Consider the following 17,697-nt stretch of genomic DNA (forward strand, 5'->3'; position numbering starts at 1 on the left):
CTTCACCATTACTGTCTCCCAGGACAGCACTATCAGCCCCACATTTACTGACTACCAGGACATCACCTCCAGCCTTACAGTTTATGACTACATGGCCAGTATCAAGGGCAGTACCATTCAGCCCAGACATTTTATGTTCCCATCTGTTGTAGAAAGCTTCCAGGTTTTCTATGAAAGCAGCTTTGATGTTGTCCTCTTTTAATACCCTTGTGATTTTAGTCCACAGATTTTCCTCATTTGAGCATACCCAAAAACACTTCTCTGTTTTAATACTGCTTGTAGCTAGTTCTGGGATATCTGCACAAGGGGCGTGACACCAATTTCCACAAAAATGACAATTTATCCAAGTGGAAGCCCGTTTGTTTGACTGACCACAGACTACACAGGGCTTCATAATGATTTGAATGGTTGATTTACTGCAATTCTACTAGCAACCTCTTGAAAATTCTATTAATAACCTTAAATGAAGCTCTAGCTATTTGTATTTCTGTTTCTAACTCTTTTTGTATATTGGACAGCTTACCGTCACGTTCCTGATTTTTAATGTTTGTGTTTATAGGGCGCCTACAACCCCATCCGTTTACAGTCTGCTTTATTGTCCAACGAAACTGTTTGAAACCAGTCCCGGGTTCGGACCAGTCAAGGGTTCGGACCAGGCAAGGGTTCGGGCCAGTCGATCTGCTCTGATCAGTGGGTCACTTATTTAAAACACACTGGTCGGTGACCCGAGCTAACACATGAAGGATCTACTGGAAATTATCTACCCGAGTAATATGTGATTTGACTGATACAAAAGTATAACTTGCGTGTTGAAGAGCCGGTGATATCTGGCAGCTCCTACAATGACGAACGGTCACCTCCTTGTTTATCAATCGCTGTATCTGGCTTTTCTCTCTTTTTTTTTTTTTTTTTCTTTTTTCCGTCTCCACCACAATAAATGCTATATTATCACTATAGTTGACTGGTGCAAATTTTGGAGGAAGGACGCTTTTTCTGTAGTAATAATTGCTTCTCGTTGTGTATATTGCGACTGCTGGTAACTACAGGTTATATGAAATTCACAGTAACGTCTCGTATTTCAAGAAAAAGAAACTAATGAAAGTCACTCCACTCCACTAAGTACCATTATAATACTGGTTAGTTGCTACTACAACACTGTATTCTGCTAATCACTGGTATCACTAGATTATATGCGAGTACACTGGCAAGCCAGGAAGATTATTAAAAAACAGCTGACCTGTGGTAAGTTCTGGCGACTTCTGGCACCTGCCTCTATAGGCTTATCACTTCATTTACAAATTCACCTGTTTTCAAATGACACTTTAGCCTTTATCATCAATATACTAGGGAGCCACTGTAGTATACACTATACACTATGTATACTCAATGTTATCAGGGAGACTTTCTTTCCTCTGACATGAATTCTTTGTAACAAGATCCCATGATGCTGCAGTGTCTGACAGTTGTGATGAATGGTTTGAAAAACCGACAAGTTGAAGATTGAGATACTGCAGCATCATGTAATCTTGTTACAAAGAATTCTTCAACACTTGTTCAACCTTTGGACGAAGACCTACTTCGACTAGTGGATGGTACCACTATGACCCCGCCTCCGCCTGCTTCACCTCACCTCACTACAGTATATAAGCCACGTCTACGGCCCTATGCTGTACATTCTACAAGATTGATGGACTGAACACATCGACTCCAGGCTGAGGGAATGATTACCTCATACTCCTCCTCTCCTTACGCCTTCCTCTTTGTATTGGACTGATGAAGCCACTGTGTGGCGAAACGTTTCCTGAATAAAGATTCCCATATGCTGTATAAGTGTCTCAATCTTCAACTTGTCGGTTTTTCAAACCATTCATCACAACGCTGACAGTGTTTACACGAACACTGACAGTGTTTACACGAACACTATCAGTGTTCCTGTAAACACTTTCAGTGTTCTTATAAACACATTGTCAGTGTTCTTGTAAATCACAGTATTGAAGCAGGTGCTCGGGGAAACACCTGGAAGTCAAAGACACAGATGAGCCACATTGATGTCAGGAAGTATTTCTTTAGCTTCAAGTTGGTCGGGAAGTGGAATAACCTCAAGGAAGACGTGACAGAGGCAGACTCAATACGTAGTTTCAAGAACAGCTACGACAGGGCATACAAAACTAGGGAGGGTCGAATCTAGCAAGCGTCAAGTTGACAGACGCGGACCAGGAGCTAAGACTCGACCACTGCAACCACATATTAGTGGCTTTCTTTTTGTACATAAAAATGTTTTATAGAGTGTGAACTTCATTATCTTCGTACCGCGTCAAAAATAAAATTTTGAATTTGAGACAGATCAATGTATTAACTGTACCAGTGGAACAATTGTGAGGTTATGGCTTCTGGAACAAGTTAAGTCAATATTGTTCGGATAAACAAATAGGTAAGAGGGGGGAGCAAGGGCCGTGACCCCTGGGAGAGGGGAGGGGGAAGGAAGAGCCAACACGGTCAGCTGATCAACGTAAATAAAGATGGCTGTTGTCTAATTGTTTAAGAACACACAGCATCAGACCTTCAGAGAACACAAGAACACTGCATCAGACCTTCAGAGAATACAAGAACACTGCATCAGACCTTCAGAGAACACAAGAACACTCCATCAGAAGTTCAGAGAACACAAGAACACTGCATCAGACCTTCAGAGAACACAAGAACACTCCATCAGACCTTCAGAAAACACAAGAACACTGCATCAGACCTTCAGAGAACACAAGAACACTGCATCAGACCTTCAGAGAACACAAGAACACTCCATCAGAAGTTCAGAGAACACAAGAACACTGCATCAGACCTTCAGAGAACACAAGAACACTCCATCAGACCTTCAGAAAACACAAGAACACTGCATCAGACCTTCAGAGAACACAAGAACACTGCATCAGACCTTCAGAGAACACAAGAACACTCCATCAGACCTTCAGAGAACACAAGAACACTGCATCAGAAATTCAGAGAACACAAGAACACTGCATCAGACCTTCAGAGAACACAAGAACACTGCATCAGACCTTCAGAGAACACAAGAACACTGCATCAGACCTTCAGAGAACACAAGAACACTGCATCAGACCTTCAGAGAACACAAGAACACTGCATCAGACCTTCAGAGAACACAAGAACACTGCATCAGACCTTCAGAGAACACAAGAACACTGCATCAGACCTTCAGAGAACACAAGAACACTGCATCAGACCTTCAGAGAACACAAGAACACTGCATCAGACCTTCAGAAAACACAAGAAAACTGCATCAGACCTTCAGAGAACACAAGAACACTGCATCAGACCTTCAGAGAACATAAGAACATAAGAACGAAGGAACACTGCAGAAGGCCTACTGGCCCATGCGAGGCAGGTCCAAGTCTCCTACCGGCTTAAGCCAATGCACCCAACCTAGTCAGGTCAGGTCACATTGACTTAAGGGAGGAACACGGCAACCGACCTGGTAGCACAAGCTATCAGGTCCAACTCACACCCACCCAAATCCACTCATGTATTTATCCAACCTATTTTTAAAGCTACACAACGTTCTGGCCTCTATAACTGTACTTGGGAGTTTGTTCCACTCATCCACAACTCTATTACCAAACCAGTACTTTCCTATATCCTTTCTGAATCTGAATTTTTCCAACTTAAAACCATTGCTGCGAGTCCTGTCTAGGCTAGATATTTTCAGCACACTATTTACATCCTCTTTATTCCTGTCTTCCATTTATACACCTCAATCATATCCCCCCTAATTCTACGTCTTTCTAGAGAGTGCAGATTCAGGGCTCTTAGTCTATCCTCATAGGGAAGGTTTCTGATACATGGGATCAACTTTGTCATCCTCCTTTGTACATTTTCCAGAGAATTTATATCCATTCTGTAATACGGTGACCAAAACTGTGCAGCATAATCTAAATGAGGCCTAACCAAGGATGTATAGAGTAGAAGAACAACCTGAGGACTCCTATTATTTATGCTTCTTGATATGAAGCCAAGGATTCTATTAGCTTTATTGCGAACACTTATGCACTGTTGTCTTGGTTTCAGATTACTGCTAACCAGAACTCCTAAATCTTTTTCGCAATCCGTAATATTAAGATCTACATTATTTAGTTTATATGTGGCATGGTTATTGTCCTGCCCAACATTTAGAACTTTGCATTTGTCTATATTAAACTGCATCTGCCACTTCTCCGACCACTGCATCAGTCTATTCAAATCTTCCTGGAGTGCTCGAATGTCCTCGTCAGAATGAATTCGACGGCCTATTTTGGTGTCATCGGCAAACTTGCCGATGTCGCTCTTTATGCCCTCATCTATGTCGTTTATGTAGATTGTGAACAGCAGGGGGCCCAACACTGACCCCTGTGGAACACCGCTCGTGACGCTTCCCCACTCTGATTTCTCCCCATTTATGCAAACTCTCTGCTGCCTATTTGTCAACCATGCCTCTATCCAGGAAAAAATTTCTCCTCCTATTCCATGTGCCTTAATTTTCCTCAATAGTCTCTGATGTGGGACCCTGTCAAAAGCCTTACTGAAGTCCATATACACAATATCATATTCATTACCATGATCTACCTCCTCAAATACCTTAGTGAAAAAAGTTAATAAATTCGTAAGGCAGGAACGCCCCTTTGTAAAACCATGCTGAGATTCGTTGATTAATTTATGCTTTTCAAGGTGGCTACGAACTGCCTCGGTAATTATTGATTCCATAAATTTTCCCACTATGGAGGTTAGGCTTATTGGTCTATAGTTCGAAGCTAAGAACCTGTCACCTGCTTTGAAAATAGGTATAACATTTGCTATTTTCCACTTATCTGGCACCATGCCAGTGTGTAGTGATATGCTGAAAAGATTAGCCAAAGGTTTGCTAAGCTCCTCTTTACATTCCTTTAGAACCCTTGCATACAGTTCATCAGGGCCTGGGGATTTGTTAGGTTTTAATTTATCTATTTGCCTAAGGACCATGTCACTTGTGACCCTAATAGTGCACAGTTTATTATCGTCCTGTTCTACATAATTTATCATTACTGGAATATCGCTGGTATCCTCCTGTGTAAAAACTGAGAGGAAGTATGTGTTAAAAATTCTACACATTTCCTTATCACTGTCAGTGAGCTGACCCGAGGAACTTTTGAGTGGGCCTATCTTGTCCCTGATCTTACTTCTGTATACCTGAAAGAATCCTTTTGGGTTAGTCTTCGATTCTCTTGCAACTTTAACCTCATAATCTCTTTTTGCTTTTCTAATTCCCTTTTTTATTTCTCTCTTTAACTGAATATATCGATTTCTTAATTGCCCCTCTCCTCTTTTGATTTGCCTATATATACCTCTCTTTTGACCAATCAGATATTTTAATCTATTGTTCATCCATTCAGGATCATTTTTGTTTGATCTGATTTCCCTATTTGGAACATAATCTGACTGAGCAGCTAGAACTATGCCCTGGAAAGCATCATATCGGCAACCATCACTACCTACCTGACCCTTAGTCAGGTCATTCCAGTTCAGCCCACCTAAGTAATTTTTCAGTCCTATGAAATCAGCCAAGCGAAAGTCAGGGACGGAGACTTGATTGCCATTATTAGGGGAATTCCATGATATATTAAAACTGAGTGATTTGTGATCACTTTCCCCAAGCTCATCATTAACCTCAAGATTATTAATTAGTGTTTCCCTACTGGCAAGAACCAAGTTAAGGAGGTTATTGCCCCTAGTTGGCTCTGTCACAAACTGTTTTAAAAAAACAATCCTGGATCGTATCAAGAAAGTCACCTGACTCTAAATTTCCTGTCAAATTGCTCCAGTCAGTCTGTCTGTAGTTGAAATCTCCCATTATCACAACATTTTCGTATGTAGATGCCTTACGAATTTCGTCCCATAGAAGTTTACTGCACTCCCTTTCAAGATTTAGGGCCCTGTAAATCACACCCAAAATTAGTTCTTCTCGGCCCTCGAGAAGCTGTAACCAAACAGATTCAGTGGCTGACGCTTCTACTTTTATATCTTGTCTAACACAACAATTTAAATTGTCTCTGACATACATCGCTACTCCACCACCCTTCCTGTTGACCCTGTCAGTGTGGAATAATTTATAGCCTTGTATGTGACATTCAGAGGGCATCTCTCTATCTTTCAGATTGAGCCAGGTCTCTGTTATAGCAATAATATCTATGTTTCCTGCACTTGCAATTAATCTTAGCTCATTTATCTTATTTCTTACACTCCTGCTATTAGTATAGTAAACCTTAAGGGAGCTAGTCCCTTGCTGTCCTCTGCTGTCCCCCTTTGTTTGCTGACCTGATCTATTGTCTTTATTTATAACTTCATGCTGAATGCCTTTTATACATTTACTGATTCCAACCCTAGTGTTGCAACCTGCTTGTTTCCCACACACACCCATACCTCTATCTTCTATCAGTTTAAAATCATAGGCATTTCACCAATGGCCTTCTCAATTGAGTTTGCAAGTGCTACCACCCCAGCCCCAGAGAGATGTACCCCATCCCTTGCATACATATCATGTTTGCCATAAAAGTTGTTCCAGTTGTCAATGAATGGGATTGCAAGTTCCTTGCAGTATCTGTCTAGCCAGCAATTTACACCAATTGCCCTAGACAACCATTCATTTCCTACTCCCCTTCTAGGCAAGATGCTACATATGATTGGGACCCCTCCCTTAGACTTAATGAAATCTATAGCTGACCTGTACTTACCTAGCAGCTCTTCTCTCCTACCCTTCCCAACATCATTTCCACCAGCACTGAGACAAATAATGGGCTCGTTCCCATTACCTGACATGATATTATCCAGCCTGTTGACAATGTCCCCAACACCAGCTCCAGGGAAGCACACTCTATCTCTCATCTTCTTATTCCTATTACAAAAAGCATGGTCAATATATCTTACCTGAGAGTCACCAACCACAAGAATGCGCCTACCTCTGTTAGCAGGGGCAGTAGTACCCTTACCTTCACTGGCCACTGAAGTACATTCATCCTGAAGAACAGAGAAGCGATTTCCTACCTCAGATCTTCACTCTTAACTTTCCTTATTCTGATTCTCCTCCCATTACTGGTTACCACTCGCCACTTGTAGCAGGTGCTGGACTGCACCTCACTGCTGGTAGCCGTTGCTACCTCCCCACCTACAGCCTCCTCACAGCGAGAGACAGACTGCACCTCACTGCTAGAAGCCTCATTCCCCACAACTCCAGCCACCTCACACTCTCTCCCAGACCCATTGAGGTGGACCTTCAACCTCCTAATCTCCTCCTGGAGAAGCAAGACCTCCTCCTTCAACTCTCCAACCTCAATTTTTAAAACACTGCAGAAGCAAGCCATGCTTTGTAACCGTCCACGCTAATCCCCAAAGCAGCTCAGGGTCTGTGACCTCACGTGACGACTGACCACTTTGTAAAACCATGCTGAGATTCGTTGATTAATTTATGCTTTTCAAGGTGGCTACGAACTGCCTCGGCAATTATTGATTCCATAAATTTTCCCACTATGGAGGTTAGGCTTGTAGATGAATGGTTCAGAGAACCGACATGTTGATAAATTAGACATATGTGCAACTCTTGGGTATCTTTATTGAGGAAACGTTTCGCCACACAGTGGCTTCATCAGTCCATACAAAGGAGAGTTTAGACTTATTGGTCTATAGTTCGAAGCTAAGGCCCTGTCACCTGCTTTGAAAATAGGTATCACATTTGCCATTTTCCACTTATCTGGCACCATGCCAGTTTGTAGTGATATGTTGAAAAGATTAGCCAAAGGTTTGCTAAGCTCCTCTTTGCATTCCTTTAGAACCCTTGCATACAGTTCATCAGGGCCTGGGGATTTGTTAGGTTTTAATTTATCTATTTGCCTAAGGACCATGTCACTTGTGACCCTAATCGTGCACAGTTTATTATCGTCCTGTTCTACATAATTTATCATTTCTGGAATATCGCTGGTATCCTCCTGTGTAAAAACTGAGAGGAAGTATGTGTTAAAAATTCTACACATTTCCTTATCACTGTCAGTGAGCTGACCCGAGGAACTTTTGAGTGGGCCTATCTTGTCCCTGATCTTACTTCTGTATACCTGAAAGAATCCTTTTGGGTTAGTCTTCGATTCTCTTGCAAATTTAACCTCATAATCTCTTTTTGCTTTTCTAATTCCCTTTTTTATTTCTCTCTTTAACTGAATATATTGATTTCTTAATTGCCCCTCTCCTCTTTTGATTTGCCTATATATGCCTCTCTTTTGACCAATCAGATATTTTAATCTATTGTTCATCCATTTAGGATCATTTTTGTTTGATCTGATTTCCCTATTTGGAACATAATTTGACTGAGCAGCTAGAACTATGCCCTGGAAAGCGTAGTAGTACCCTTACCTTCACTGGCCACTGAAGTACATTCATCCTGAAGAACAGAGAAGAGATTTCCTACCTCAGATCTTCACTCTTAACTTTCCTTATTCTGATTTTCCTCCCATTACTGGGAACCACTCGCCACTTGTAGCAGGTGCTGGACTGCACCTCACTGCTGGTAGCCGTTGCTAACTCCCCACCTACAGCCCCCTCACAGCGAGAGACAGACTGCACCTCACTGCTAGAAGCCTCATTCCCCACAACTCCAGCCACCTCACACTCTCTCCCAGACCCATTGAGGTGGACCTTCAGCCTCCTAATCTCCTCCTGGAGAAGCAAGACCCCCTCCTTCAACTCTCCAACCTCAATTTTTAAAACACTGCAGAAGCAAGCCATGCTTTGTAACCGTCCACGCTAATCCCCAAAGCAGCTCAGGGTCTGTGACCTCACGTGACGACTGACCACTGACCACTGACGACTGACCACTGACCAATACGAACAGAGAACACAAGAACACAGCATCAGACCTCCAGAGAACACAAGAACACTGCATCAAATCTCCAGAGAACACAAGAACACTACATCAGATCTCCAGAAAACACAAGAACACTGCATCAGTCGTCCAGAGAACACAAGAACACACTGCATCAGACCTCCAGTAAACCTGAGTCACCCCGGTGCTCAGACTGCGACCTGAACGCCAAGAATGACTCAAATAAATCAAGAGTTTTGAGAGCTAAGAGCCTCATACCTCCGACGGGTTCTTAAAAACCACAGATTTTAACCCCGACTCCTGCTGCACCAGCACCTCTTCTCTAGGCTGAGGGACTGACCACTTGGCTGCCTTCAAGAGAGCTGGACAGATACCTAAAGTCAGTGCCGGATCAGCCGGGCTGTGGCTCGTACGTTGGACTGCGTGCGGCCAGCAGTAACAGCCTAGTTGATCAGGCCCTGATCCATCGGGAGGCCTGGCCATGGACCGGGCCGCGGGGGCGTTGATCCCCGGAATAACCTCCAGGTAACCATCCAGGTAACCTCAAAACTACGTCTTTAAGGGTGATGGACTGATTACACCGTCTTCACATCTCTACTGCGTCTACAAGTTCTTCTGTTCTCGACTGAAGAAGTCTACTGTGTAGGTGAAAAGTTGCGGAATAAAGATACGTAACTGTTTCACATGTGTCTTATCACCTCTGCTACTCCCTACCAGCTGTGTGAGTGAGCTGTGTAGCAGAGTTTGTTAAGTTAGATATGATTTTACACCATCGTATACACTGGACTGAAGGCGGACTAAAGAATGACATACTTACCTGGAGAGAGTTTCGGGGGTCAATGCTCCCGCGGCTCAGTCTGAGACCAGGCCTCATGGTGGATCAGGGCCTGATCAACCTGGCTGTTACTGCTGGCCGTACGCAAGATGACGTACGAACCACAGCCCGGTTGGTCAGGTACTGACTTTAGGTGCCTGTCCAGTGCTTTTTTAAAGACAGTCAGGGGTCTATTGGTAATCCCCCTTATGTATGCTGCGAGGCAGTTGAACAGTCTTGCTTGTGCAACATCTGGAAACCTTTAGTGAGGAAACGTTTCGTCAGCCAGTGGCTTCTTCTGTCCCATACAGAGAAAAACGGTGAAAGATGACTAAAAAGAGGCAATCAGTCCCTCAGCCTGGAGCCGATGTATCCAGTCCATCTGTCTTGAGAAAAGTACAGCATAAGGAGGTAGTAGGTGTTAGGTTTGTCAGGAAACAGGACAAGTCTTTCCTGACGCGGGTCTTAGTCATATAATGACCCACAGCTGGAGCTTTTGGTCATCTGACCGAGGTCTTCCACTAGTTTACCATCCACCCCTTTAAAAACTATAGTTGTGATTATAACCATTTGTTTCTACATGTACAGCATATGCTCGGAGAAGTGGCTTATGTACTGCAGTCAGACGAGTAGAAGCAGGAGGACGTGCTGTGTTTCCACCACAGGGCGTCGGCCACTACTGTGCTGACTACAACACCAGCTGTAGTAAAGAAGACACCGAACTCTCGCTTCAGCGATGTCACTACACTCAAAGAAGGCTCACCGTGTCCTTGTCTTAGGGCTGTAAATGGCACCTCACTAGACACAGACTCGACCATGCCCCTGCCATAGGGCTATAAACGGTAAATCACTTACCTACCTGGAGAATATTCTGGGGAAGAACGCCCCCGCGGTTTTTGTCTCCTATGAGCGGGTTATTTGTGTACAAGTCTAGCAGGTTATTTCTTCTGGTTGACTCTGACATAAAGTACTTAACTAACAGCTCAAACAACCTACAAAACACAAGTGTACTCACAACAGCTGCCCGGTAGCTGGGTAGGGATGGTAGGTGGGTAGGGATGGTAGGTGGGCTGGGTAGGGAGGGTAGATAACAAAACAGGCACAATACCGTGACTGGAACGATACACAACGATACGTTTCAGTCCGACTTGGACCATTTACAAAGCCAAACTAACGAGAAATAGAGCAGGAAGGGCATATATAGGCAGGAAGTGGTGGTGGTGGTGGTAATAGTAGTAGTAGTAGTAGTAGTAGTAGTAGTAGTAGTAGTAGTAGTAGTAGTAGTAGTAGCAGTAGTAGTAGTAGTGGCAGTAGTAGTAGTAGTAGTAGTAGTAGTAGTAGTAGTAGTAGTAGTAGTAGTAGTAGTAGTAGTAGTAGTAGTAGTAGTGGAGGTGGAAGGAAGTAGTAGTGGGGAAGAAGGAGGATATTTAATGTTTAATTCTTGTGAAGCGCTAAACCCATGTGGGTCATTCAGCGCAAGAAGTGGTGGTGGAGGCTCGACCCTCCGTCTGCTGAGCGCGAGGTAGACGCGCTTCCTATTTGTAATCACCTAGATGACCAGAAGGAGGAGGAGCCAGTCAAATACTAAGAAAAGGGAGCACTGCAAGGGCGACAGGTGCCCACAGAGGGTAAGAGCAAGAACACAGAGGTGAGAGAAATGAAGGAACAAAAACACAAGGCAGAAGAAAGACAACACAGAGGAGAAAAGGAAAATAGGAAAGGGTAAGAGGGAGAAGAAGAAAAAGGAGGAATCAGGTTAGGTCACGGGTGTTCTGAAGTTTGGAGCATTTTACAATGTAGTGGGAGAGGAAGGCATCTACAGAGACGAAGCCACGACTAAGATTCATACAAGGAAAGTTGTGTATTAGGGAGTATTCAACCAGACGGCGACTGTTAAAGTTGGAAGTAGGGAAGACAGTTTTAGCAGAAGACCAGTCAATAGTATGATTGTGATCTCTGACGTGACAGAAAAAAGCATTGTTAGTGTCGGCAAGCCTTACACTACTTTTGTGCTCCCTAAGTCTGTCAGAAAGAGATCAGCCAGTTTCCCAAAGTATTGAAGAGGACAGGAGGAACAAGAAGTAGAGTAGACACCAGGAGCATCAGTAGAGGGAGGAGAGGTATGAACGAAATTAGTGCAAAGAGTGTTAGTCTGGCGGAAAGTAAGTTTGATGTCTAAGGAACAGAGAGAATTGTTGAGATTAGAAAGACCGGAAATGTAGGGAAGGCAGAGGACAGAAGAGTTCCCAGGAGTAGAGAGTTTAGGAGGGAAGAAATTACGTTTAGCAGGTGAGAAGGCACAGTATGAAATGAGAAGGGTAGCCAAGACGGGAAAATGAATTATGAAGTGTGGAAATTTCTGCTTGAAGGAACTGAGGATCACAAATGCGGAGAGCATTTTTTATTATTTTTGAAGCACAAGGTTAATTACCGAACTTTGTTGTGCTACCAGCTTACTTAGGTCACCTGACCGACCTCATGTGGTGTTTACCGTCACTGTGGCAAGGCAGTAGGTTCAGGCCCCTCACCCACCAACACTGTGGCAAGGCAGTATGTTCAGGCCCTCACCCACCAACACTGTGGCAAGGCAGTAGGTTCAGGCCCCTCACCCACCAACACTGTGGCAAGGCAGTAGGTTCAGGCCCCTCACCCACCAACACTGTGGCAAGGCAGTAGGTTCAGGCCCCTCACCCACCAACACTGTGGCAAGGCAGTAGGTTCAGGCCCCTCACTCACCAACACTGTGGCAAGGCAGTATGTTCAGGCCCTCACCCACCAACACTGTGGCAAGGCAGTAGGTTCAGGCACCTCACCCACCAACACTGTGGCAAGGCAGTAGGTTCAGGCCCCTCACTCACCAACACTGTGGCAAGGCAGTATGTTCAGGCCCTCACCCACCAACACTGTGGCAAGGCAGTAGGTTCAGGCCCCTCACCCACCAACACTGTGGCAAGGCAGTAGGTTCAGGCCCCTCACCCACCAACACTGTGGCAAGGCAGTAGGTTCAGGCCCCTCACCCACCAACACTGTGGCAAGGCAGTAGGTTCAGGCCCCTCACCCACTAACACTGTGGCAAGGCAGTAGGTTCAGGCCCCTCACCCACCAACACTGGCAAGGCAGTAGGTTCAGGCCCCTCACCCACCAACACTGTGGCAAGGCAGTAGGTTCAGGCCCCTCACCCACCAACACTGTGACAAGGCAGTAGGTTCAGGCCCCTCACCCACCAACACTGTGGCAAGGCAGTAGGTTCAGGCCCCTCACCCACCAACACTGTGGCAAGGCAGTAGGTTCAGGCCCCTCACCCACCAACACTGTGGCAAGGCAGTAGGTTCAGGCCCCTCACCCACCAACACTGTGGCAAGGCAGTAGGTTCAGGCCCCTCACCCACCAACACTGTGGCAAGGCAGTAGGTTCAGGCCCTCACCCACCAACACTGTGGCAAGGCAGTAGGTTCAGGCCCCTCACCCACCAACACTGTGGCAAGGCAGTAGGTTCAGGCCCCTCACTCACCAACACTGTGGCAAGGCAGTAGGTTCAGGCCCCTCACCCACCAACACTGTGGCAAGGCAGTAGGTTCAGGCCCCTCACCCACCAATACTGTGGCAAGGCAGTAGGTTCAGGCCCCTCACCCACCAACACTGTGGCAAGGCAGTAGGTTCAGGCCCCTCACCCACCAACACTGTGGCAAGGCAGTAGGTTCAGGCCCCTCACCCACCAACACTGTGGCAAGGCAGTAGGTTCAGGCCCCTCACTCACCAACACTGTGGCAAGGCAGTAGGTTCAGGCCCCTCACCCACCAACACTGTGGCAAGGCAGTAGGTTCAGGCCCCTCACCAACACTGTGGCAAGGCAGTAGGTTCAGGCCCCTCACCCACCAACACTGTGGCAAGGCAGTAGGTTCAGGCCCCTCACCCACCAACACTGTGGCAAGGCAGTAGGTTCAGGCCCCTCACCCACCAACACTGTGGCAAGGCAGTAGGTTCAGGCCCCTCAAGCACCAACACTGTGGCAAGGCAGTAGGTTCAGGCCCCTCACCCACCAACACTGTGGCAAGGCAGTAGGTTCAGGCCCCTCACCCACCAACACTGTGGCAAGGCAGTAGGTTCAGACCCTCACCCACCAACACTGTGGCAAGGCAGTAGGTTCAGGCCCTCACCCACCAACACTGTGGCAAGGCAGTAGGTTCAGGCCCCTCACCCACCAACACTGTGGCAAGGCAGTATGTTCAGGCCCTCACCCACCAACACTGTGGCAAGACAGTAGGTTCAGGCCCTCACCCACCAACACTGTGGCAAGGCAGTAGGTTCTGATCCTCACCCACCAACACTGTGGCAAGGCAGTAGGTTCAGGCCCCTCACCCACCAACACTGTGGCAAGGCAGTAGGTTCAGGCCCCTCACCCACCAACACTGTGGCAAGGCAGTAGGTTCTGACCCTCACCTACCAACACTGTGGCAAGGCAGTAGGTTCTGACCCTCACCCACCAACACTGTGGCAAGACAGTAGGTTCTCACCCTCACCCACCAACACTGTAGCAAGACAGTAGGTTCAGGCCCTCACCCACCAACACTGTGGCAAGACAGTAGGTTCTCACCCTCACCCACCAACACTGTAGCAAGACAGTAGGTTCTGACCCTCACACACCAACACTGTGGCAAGACAGTAGGTTCTGACCCTCACCCACCAACACTGTTGCAAGACAGTAGGTTCTGACCCTCACCCACCAACACTGTGGCAAGGCAGTAGGTTCAGGCCCCTCACCCACCAACACTGTGGCAAGACAGTAGGTTCTCACCCTCATCCACCAACACTGTAGCAAGACAGTAGGTTCAGGCCCTCACCCACCAACACTGTGGCAAGACAGTAGGTTCTGACCCTCACCCACCAACACTGTGGCAAGGCAGTAGGTTCTGACCCTCACCCACCAACACTGTGGCAAGGCAGTAGGTTCAGGCCCTCACCCACCAACACTGTGGCAAGGCAGTAGGTTCAGGCCCTCACCCACCAACACTGTGGCAAGGCAGTAGGTTCTGACCCTCACCCACCAACACTGTGGCAAGGCAGTAGGTTCTGACCCTCACTCACCAACACTGTGGCAAGGCAGTAGGTTCAGGCCCCTCACCCACCAACACTGTGGCAAGGCAGTAGGTTCTGACCCTCACCCACCAACACTGTGGCAAGGCAGTATGTTCAGGCCCCTCACCCACCAACACTGTGGCAAGGCAGTAGGTTCTGACCCTCACCCACCAACACTGTGGCAAGACAGTAGGTTCTGACCCTCACCCACCAACACTGTGGCAAGGCAGTAGGTTCAGGCCCCTCACCCACCAACACTTTGGCAAGGCAGTAGGTTCTGACCCTCACCCACCAACACTGTGGCAAGGCAGTAGGTTCTGACCCTCACCCACCAACACTGTGGCAAGGCAGTAGGTTCTGACCCTCACCCACCAACACTGTGGCAAGGCAGTAGGTTCAGGCCCCTCACCCACCAACACTGTGGCAAGGCAGTATGTTCAGGCCCCTCACCCACCAACACTGTGGCAAGGCAGTAGGTTCAGGCCCCTCACCCACCAACACTGTGGCAAGGCAGTATGTTCAGGCCCCTCACCCACCAACACTGTGGCAAGGCAGTAGGTTCAGGCCCCTCACCCACCAACACTGTGGCAAGGCAGTATGTTCAGGCCTCTCACCCACCAACACTGTGGCAAGGCAGTAGGTTCAGGCCCCTCACCCACCAACACTGTGGCAAGGCAGTATGTTCAGGCCCCTCACCCACCAACACTGTGGCAAGGCAGTAGGTTCTGACCCTCACCCACCAACACTGTGGCAAGGCAGTAGGTTCTGACCCTCACCCACCAACACTGTAGCAAGACAGTAGGTTCAGGCCCTCACCCACCAACACTGTGGCAAGGCAGTAGGTTCTGACCCTCACCCACCAACACTGTGGCAAGGCAGTAGGTTCTGACCCTCACCCACCAACACTGTAGCAAGACAGTAGGTTCAGGCCCTCACCCACCAACACTGTGGCAAGGCAGTAGGTTCAGGCCCTCACCCACCAAAACTGTGGCAAGGCAGTAGGTTCAGGCCCTCACTCACCAACACTGTGGCAAGACAGTAGGTTCAGGCCCTCATCCACCAACACTGTGGCAAAGCAGTAGGTTCAGGTCCTCACTCACCAACACTGTGGCAAAGCAGTAGGTTCAGGCCCTCACCCACCAACACTGTGGCAAGACAGTAGGTTCAGGCCCTCACCCACCAACACTGTGGCAAGACAGTAGGTTCAGGCCCTCACCCACCAACACTGTGGCAAGACAGTAGGTTCAGGCCCTCACCCACCAACACTGTGGCAAGACAGTAGGTTCAGGACCTCACCCACCAACACTGTGGCAAGACAGTAGGTTCGAGCCCTCACCCACCAACACTGTGGCAAGACAGTAGGTTCAGGCCCTCACCCACCAACACTGTGGCAAGACAGTAGGTTCAGGCCCTCACCCACCAACACTGTGGCAAGACAGTAGGTTCAGGCCCTCACCCACCAACACTGTGGCAAGACAGTAGGTTCAGGCCCTCACCCACCAACACTGTGGCAAGACAGTAGGTTCAGGCCCTCACCCACCAACACTGTGGCAAGACAGTACGTTCAGGCCCTCACCCACCAACACTGTGGCAAGACAGTACGTTCAGGCCCTCACCCACCAACACTGTGGCAAGACAGTAGGTGGGTAGGGATGGTAGGTGGGTAGGGATGGTAGGTGGGTAGGGATGGTAGGCGGGTAGGGAAGGTAGGTGGGTAGGAATGGTAGGTGGGTAGGGATGGTAGGTGGGTAGGGAAGGTAGGTGGGTAGGGAAGGTAGGTGGGTAGGGATGGTAATTGGGTAGGGATGGTAGGTGGGTAGGGATGGTAGGTGGGTAGGGAATGTAGGTGGGTAGGGATGGTAGGTGGGTAGGGAAGGTAGGTGGGTAGGGATTGTAGGTGGGTAGGGATGGTAAGTGGGTAGGGATGGTAGGTGGGTAGGGAAGGTAGGTGGGTAGGGAAGGTAGGTGGGTAGGGATGGAAGGTGGGTAGGGATGGTAGGTGGGTAGGGATGGTAGGTGGGTAGGGATTGTAGGTAGGTAGGGAAGGTAGGTGGATAGGGATGGTAGGTGGGTAGGGATGGTAAGTGGGTAGGGATTGTAGGTGGGTAGGGATGGTAGGTGGGTAGGGATGGTAGGTGGGTAGGGAAGGTAGGTGGGTAGGGATTGTAGGTGGGTAGGGAAGGTAGGTGGGTAGGGATGGTAGGTGGGTAGGGATGGTAGGTGGGTAGGGAAGGTAGGTGGGTAGGGAAGGTAGGTGGGTAGGGGTTGTAGGTGGGTAGGGAAGGTAGGTGGGTAGGGATTGTAGGTGGGTAGGGATGGTAGGTTGGTAGGGATGGTAGGTGGGTAGGGATTGTAGGTGGGTAGGGATGGTAGGTGGGTAGGGATGGTAGGTGGGTAGGGAAGGTAGGTGGGTAGGGAAGGTAGGTGAGTAGGGATTGTAGGTGGATAGGGATGGTACGTTGGTAGGGCTGGTACGTGGGTCACTGGTACACTATGAGAAAACGCAGTAAGTGTCCGGGGCCCAAGACTGTTCAACAGCCTCCCACCAGCAGTAAGGGGCATTACCGGTAGACCCCTGGTTGTCTTCAAGAGGGAGTTGGACAGATACCTAAAGACGTTGCCGGATCAGCCGGGCTGTGGTCCGTACCTTGGATTGCGTGCGGCCAGCAGTAACAGCCTCGTTGATCTGGCCTTGATCCACCGGGGGGCCTGGTCGTGGACCGGGCCGCGGGGGCGTTGATCCCCGGAATGCCCTCCAGGTAGACTCCATGTAGGGTAAGGAAGGTAGGTGGGTAGGGATGGTAGGTGGGTAGGGATGGTAGGTGGGTAGGGATGGTAGGTGGGTAGGGATGGTAGGAGAGTGTACCTGAACTCAAGTCATACATCCCTTCAGGGGAACACTAGCACAACCAGTT

General features: G+C 48.0%; 1 protein-coding gene across 1 annotated transcript in view; it reads right to left on the reverse strand.

Moving 5' to 3' along the window:
• The window catches only part of LOC128687667 (cadherin-99C), a 302,830-nt gene that overhangs the window by 236,056 nt on the left and 49,077 nt on the right, over positions 1-17,697 (reverse strand). The gene's annotated exons all lie outside the window — the stretch shown is intronic.

This window comes from Cherax quadricarinatus, chromosome 11 (genome assembly GCF_038502225.1).
Source record: "Cherax quadricarinatus isolate ZL_2023a chromosome 11, ASM3850222v1, whole genome shotgun sequence".
Classification (NCBI taxonomy): Eukaryota; Metazoa; Arthropoda; class Malacostraca; order Decapoda; family Parastacidae; genus Cherax; species Cherax quadricarinatus.